Below are 7421 nucleotides of genomic sequence, written 5' to 3'. Positions count from 1 at the left end.
TGTAAGAGTTCCTGCTTCTGCACACGTGCTCAGGAGAGAGAGGATAAAAGCCAGCTGAGAGTTGTCCTCAGCGGTTGGAGTGATTCTTTGTTTCCACTCCAACCCTATTTGCAAATATACCTTTTGTGTTGCTAATAGAGTGTGTCTGAGACTGAGAGTTCTTAGCCTCCCGAGAAACGAACCGCAGCCATTTCTGCAACATTACTAACCTCCCAGATGTCACTCTCCACTCACTTGCAGCCCCATCCCATTGCCCAGCTGCGTGTGCCCTGCCTGCACGGGGCTGGTCTTCACAGAGACTCCGGGATCGCTGAGTGGTCACAGAGTGGGGCCAGGGCCCGGTGCAGAGTCGTGATCCGTTCCCCACATGCTGCTGCCCATGGAACCAGCACCCATCACAGAGGTATGCAAGGAGTGGATCACACAGCTCATCCCTGGGCCCCAGCCCCATGCTATCACCACCCAACTATCTTAGCCCCACCTACCCATCCTGCCCTCCCACAGCCCCATCCCATCCACCCAGCCAAGCACAGGGCAGAAGCACTTAGGGAGTTTTGGTGAGCTGTTGCTAGCCAGATAGGGTGTGGAGGTGCTGACCTGGCCCATTGTGGTTGGGGGTGGGTGCTGATCTGGCATGCGACAACTCACCAAAACTCCCTAAGTGATCCTCCAGCTCACACTATTCCCCACCCCTGAACTAGAGACATCTCTAATAGGTTCCTCAATATTATTAGCAACACTGAAGGTGAATTAGTATTAAGAACAGTAGGAATTTCCAAAACAGTTCTTTAGCTGAGAGGGCCAATGACAGTTTACTAGTAGTAGTATTAGATTACAGTTGGTAATAAACAGAAAGTATTTGTTCAACAACTTGTTTTTATAAAGATCTATATACTTATGTTATAAACTACTTGCCTTCTCTCTACTATGAGAAACTTTCTGTGTAGGCTGTAGACCTACCTATGCTATGATTTGCACGCGTCCTGAGAGGGTGGAAAATAATGATTCAGCTGGGGATTCCCCCCACCCTTCCATTGTGTCTGTTCTTTAGTTGGATGGATAATCCAGTTTCAAAGGAAATCTTTTTAAGCAGTATGGACCACATATGGTAAAGCAGATATGAAAGCCTGAGTCACCAGAACTTTTGTAATTGTGAGTTATAAATGTAGTTAAACTGTGGTGGCTTAATGGCAGTTAAGGTGCCCAGTTCTGGCTTGTGAAAGTTTGTGGCTCAGATATGTTGGTGTTGTTGTTGTTGGGGGTGCGGGTTATGATGAGGTATAATTTTAAGACTCAAATGGTAGGTCTATTATGAACATTTCCCCAACATGAAAACATTGATTACAATTCTATTTCTAGCCTTGTTGGCCATTCTATTTGTCCACATAAAGGTGGAAAGACCTTGTTTATCACTATGCTCTTTAGTGTGCCCCTGGAGACACCTTTCTCTCCTTTTACAGTCTAAGATAGACTGCTTCATCCAGGACATTTTAGGTTTCTTGTTGGAGGGGTTTTGTCTTCTTTGCATTAGTGCTGTTTTCTCACTCTAGATACCGAGTACTGTTAAAAGTGTTTGGCATTCATGCTTCCACAGTGGCATTATTTTGTAACATGTTTGTGCTTCCAGTGCTATCACGTGAAGCCTATGGATACATTATGTAGCTTGCCAAAAATAACGAACCATAAGATTTCCTGCATAAGAAAAATATTATGGAGAACGTGTGACACATCTCGTGCCTTAACCACAGACTTCCAAAAATGTCTTCACTGAAATATGCTGATATCATGTGTAAATAATCCTAGGAAAAAACAGATGAGAAACTAGTATTGTTGTCTGTGCATTCATGACAAGCTAAGCAAGTGAAGTCTGTACCAAACGGGTATCTTTTCTTTAATTTCTTGCTATATCTATAAAAAGAAGGGTCCTACATGGGCACTTTAGGCACGAATAAGGCTGCCTTCACTACTATCACTGCATTTTGTTGTATTCCTTATATTCCCATGAGTGCACCAGTGATGACACCGGGTTGCGCAGTCTCTGATGCGTGGTCTCTCAATAACTTCTAAGGAAAATTTTATCATGTAGCCTTACTGTTAAGCATTCTTAGACAAGTTATCATCAGCCCATGAGCAGTAAGAACAGGTAAGCTGTTAAAATTAAGATCCCCATGCTCTTGTCTATAGATGTGCATGGTAAAGAAGATGGGGGTGGGGAGGGTGAATGTAAGGAATTAGCTGGAGGGGAACAGGAGGAAGAGAGCAGAAATAGTCTCTGGAACTGGGGAAAGCAAATATACAAGGAAATGAGAGAAGGTGGTGAAGCTGATTTACAATGCCCAGTATTGCCTACAGCAGTCAACAGCAAGCATATCATAATTACCTCAGTTGGCATCTTCTCACTAAAAACATTGTACACAAGATTAAGCAGAATTCAGTGCAACATTAATGAACCAGATTAGTCTTCTGATTGCCCAAGAAAAGTTCAGGTCAGTTAACCATCCCCCTGACTCACCAAAACTTGGTAGCTCTCTCTCATATGTGCACAACATCTACAACAAGCTCAAATTACTCTGTTGCTTCCTGTATCTGCATACATTTTAATTTAAAATCCAAGTATTAAAACAATATGGGAGGTTTCTTAGATGTAAACTGAAAGGAACATAGATTGCAACGGTATCCAATGAGAGGAGTTTGCAGCTCTTCACCTGAAAAGCATTGTCCTGGTGGATTTTCTGTCAAGATATTCAAAGAAGGGAAGGGACCTCACAAGATCATCGGTCCAGCCCCCTGCTCTAAAGCAGGAAAGACTGCTGAGGTCAGATGACCCCAGTGAGGTGTGCATCCAGTTGTCCTTTGAAGATCTCCAGGGAAGGTGACTGTACCACTTATTGTGGGGGAGTCTGTTCCAGACTCTGGACACACCAACTGTAAAGTTTTTCCTTATGTCTAATCTGGAGTGATCTATCAGTTTATGACCATTATTCCTACTCTTCCCCTGGGGTGCCTTGGTGAACAGATGTTCTCATAGTCCTGATCTTCACCCTTTATATACTTAAAGACTGCCACTCAGTCCCCCCCGAGTCTTCTCTTTTCCAAGCTGAACAGTTCCATGCCCTTCAGCCTCTCCTCCTATGATCTGTTCTCCAGACCTCTAATAATTTGTGTGGCCCTCTTTTGGGTTCTTTTCAGCTTCTCTACATCCCACTTGAAGTGAGGTGCCAAGAACTTGACGCAGTAGTCCAGCTGTGGCCTCACCAATGCTGAGTAGAATAGGACAATGACATCCTTAGTCTTGCTTGTGATGCATCGGTTCATGCATGTCAGAGCATTGTTCACTTTGCCAGCTATAGCATTGCGTTGGCAGCTCATGTGGCCCATGTGGTGAGTAAAGCCTTTTCTTTACTGTATTTGTTTTTCTGTTTCCTGCCTCTTCCTCAATGGCCCATTTTTTTCTTTTTTCCTCTTATCTCAAGTTTAGAATTTTGCTCATTATTGTATATGTCCAACAAAAGAGAGTAGTCATTTATTTCTTAGAAAAATGTTCAGCATTAAGTAAACTGTATTCAGACTGTTCCTGACAAAAGACAATGTTTCCATATCAGCCTCTCATAAAACCTAAAAGGTTGTAGCTAGGAATTTTTCCTCTATAGAAAATGGGTACCTATCTGCCTACCTAGGTCTTTGGCCAGGTCAGAAATGGTATTTGTCAAACCTTGTGAAAACTAAGCAGGGTGGAAGGACTGCCACCCTTTCATGGAGTGATAGCTGATTTTGGAGCTTTAAGTAGATCAGATCACTGCAACTGAAACTGGTAAGAGATTCAAGGTATTTTCTCCCAGTCTGTCTTCCATAGAGAGAAGAGAGATTGGATGCAACACAATTTGTTACTTGAAAACTTTTTAATTATTTCCCTTGTTTGCTGATTGCACATAGAGTATTTAAAGTTGCCTGGTGTTTCATGTATGTACTACAGAATATTAAGCAAATAAGTCAAATCCATTTATATTTTTCCCAAGGATTTTTGTTTTAATTGACACTCGTTATCTCCACCACCTGTGGTTTCTGTACACCTGGACAGAAATGACACTAAAAAACTGAAGTGAAAATGTCAGTAATATAAGGTGGTTTCTCCCACACCACTTAATTCTGTTAACATGGCTAACATGTTTTATGGCTAATATGGATAACACTTTTCCCAGAATTCATTTAGAAGTATTAATCTCAGTGCAGCTTCTCAGTGAATACAATTAAGGAGGTGTATAGACGCCTACGTAAGTAGGACCATACTCCCCTGCTACAGAGAATGCAGGTGGGGCTGTAGCTGTGTGAAGTGAATAGAGGGCTTGTGGGCACTTAAGGGTTTGAAAAGGAGAGGTCAAGGAAATTAGAGAGTTTTTCTTCTTTGCTTGGGCAAGGCTTTGCAATTTACCTTTAATATAAACATGCTATTTAAGTAACATTAAGATATGATTTATATTTATATATGATAAATTAAATGCAAAATTAAAGTGAACACGCTGCTATTAATTTGTTCTATACAATGTAAACACTGCAGCTTATATATTTTAGATGTAAATTATATTGCTAGTCTACATGAAGTCTATTTTAAAGATAGCCTATGTCTAGTGGAGCTTATGTTACAACTTCTGTTTTAACAGGAGTCTGTCAGGAGCAACCAGGAGTCAGGATACATCTGTGTTTTGCGTTACCAGGTCCATGGAAAATAGTACTTCAGGTATTCCTCTGTGGAGGAAGTGTTCTTCATTCTTCTTTACTGCCATTGGGCTGGGTCCCTTTGATTAGCATTTTTCTTTCCAGAGTGCCATATAGAATGGGAAAGCAGGGAACAGAGTATTAGTTACAAAGAAGTACAGTAAGAGCTGATCAAGTGCCTTTAGAGAAGCATGATTTATATTCCTAGCACTGTTAGCAGGATTGTGCGTTACTTGTGGTCTGCTATAAATGATCCCCTAAATGTTTAAGGTATTGAGTTGTTCTAAGGGTGCAAAGGGAAAGGTGGAGGATTGAATATGGAGCAGAGAAGTAAAAGAATGAAACACGAATGAGCATTTAACGGGGGACAAGAAGTTACTTTTTCCTGCTTTTCAGAATCTAGTTGCTGAAAGAAGTGGAATGGTGATTCATTTAAGTGGAACTCTTCCCTCTGAGTCAGTGTTGTGCAAGTAGCTCACATGCTGACAGAGCAACTATATATATATTCTTCCTCACTGCCATTGGGTTGGCCCCCTTTGATTGGCATTTTTCTTTCCAGAGTGGCATATAGAATGGGAAAGCAGGGAACAGAGTATCAGTTACAAGAAGTCTATATAGTGTGTGTGCACACAAACACACACGTGCATGCACTGCCTGTCAAGAGTGATAAAGGCGGGATGGCTGGGGATGGAGTGCCACCATCCCGCACTGCCGCTGTTCCATGCCTGGCCACATGCCACACATCCCCACCTGACCCCGCTCCACACTGCCACCATCTCTCAGGAGCAGTGCGGGTAGGGGCAGCTTGCACACGGCCGGATGCTGAAAGGCAGCAGCAGTGGGTGGTGGTGGCAATCACTGCTGCATGAAAACTTTCCCTCCACTCCTTGCTCCTGGGAGGTGGTGGCAGTGCAGGGTGGTGGCCCCTTTTCATAACAACGGAACAGAGTCATAGCTAGTTCCCAGTTTGGATAACTACTTCCTGTTTTTGCAATTGGCTACAGTGATTCTCAGTGTACCCCTCAGAAAATGCCAGCTTTTAGTTCTCCCTCATTTTTTTGACTGCAGGAAAATAATAAGAGTAATTTGTTTGTTGCAAAGAACTCAGAAAGACCACATCAAGTCAGAACATTTTTAATGCTATGGATTTCTATTTGAAATCTTTGGGGGTGTCAACAGAAGTGACAGTTTTGCCCAATCTGCCTAAAGAAAGTGGTCTATAATCATGACTGAACATGGCTGCAGACAGCTTCAAAAAATGGTCAGCTGGGTGAAAATCTGAACCCACCTTGCATGAGGGTTCCAATGAAGATGTTTCAAAACATAGCGCCTTCTGTAACTTGTGTCTGTGCTGCCTCTCAGCCTCCGAGCTGTTTTCAGAATGGTGGGGGGAAAAGGTAGTAGAGGGAGTTTGGCCTGGGTTTTTTTCAGCCCACACTGGAGGGTGGGATGGGTATACTGGGGACCACCACCCCTAGGTGGAGGGGCTCCAATTCACCCATCCCACCCTCCAATGTTTTCTGAAGAACCCCTACAATGAGATCCCTCTGTTCCATTCCCCTATTCCCATTCTGAAAACAGGGACAGTCTGGGAAGGACAAGGGGGCAGATCAAGGTCCCCCCATGGAGAAGGAGGGAGTGGGCTGGGACAGGTGCAGGCACTGCCCAGCTAGGACAGGGCAGGGTGTGGGCCAAAGCCATGGGCTACTCATCCAGGGATGCAGGAGAGCGGCAGTTTCTGGCCACTGCGCACGCCCCTGGGGGAGGCATGAAGGGCATGTGCCCCTTCAGATCTGTGCATGGAGTGAATGTAGGCTGCCCACTGCAGGCTGGAGGCTGTGCTGGCTTCTCAGTGGAGGGGCTGAGCCAGGGCTGTGCTTGGGGCAGGTGGGGCAAAGCAGACAGCAGCAATGCTGAGAGGGGGGACTACGTGGGGAGGCTGCAACCACCCCAAAATTTGTTGTAGCCCCCCCACAGTTTCTCCCCTCCCAGCACTGCCGCCTGCCTGCCCTGAGCACAGCCCTGACCCACCCCCGCTCCCTGCCAGGAAGAGGCTGGCACAGCCCCTGAGGTGACAGCAGGCAGCCCACCCTCACTCCACGTACAAAACCAGGAGGGGGTGAACACAGCAGCGGGACCTGCCCCTATGCTGACCGGGACAAGCTGCTCGCAGCTCCGTCTCGCACCACGCCTCACCCTGACCCAGCTGGACAGCACCTGCCCCAGCACCAGCTCCTATTCCCTCCCTCACCATAGGGGCCTCATTTTCCCCACACACACATACTCCTTTCTGCCCCACAGGCTTATCAGCCGGATGCTGCTTTCCAAGCTGCATATTACATTCCTTGCCACTTGCATGCTGGAGCTGCATCTATGCACACAACATTTATTGGTGACATTATTGGCAGCATCAGCCAAAAAAGATGATTGCACATGATGTCAATTTCCCTTTTATTGGAGCTGATATGATGTGGACCAATACATTCGTGCACTGCTCGTAAATACCTTTAATATTTATTATTGTACATTAAGGGTGATACAAGATAACAATGTTTTACAGTTTGCGCATAGTACCCATCTAGTATATTACTAGAGGCATACCACAACGGTCGCCCACAACCCCGCAGCCCCCACAGGCAGCCCCTCCCCAACACCAACACTGCCCAACTGCATGTGCAGCATCCCCCTCCACCACCAACCCCCACTAA

Source organism: Crocodylus porosus, unplaced genomic scaffold (assembly GCF_001723895.1).
Source record: "Crocodylus porosus isolate Cpor-Errol unplaced genomic scaffold, CroPor_comp1, whole genome shotgun sequence".
Lineage (NCBI taxonomy): Eukaryota > Metazoa > Chordata > Crocodylia > Crocodylidae > Crocodylus > Crocodylus porosus.
This window is presented reverse-complemented; position numbering follows the sequence as displayed.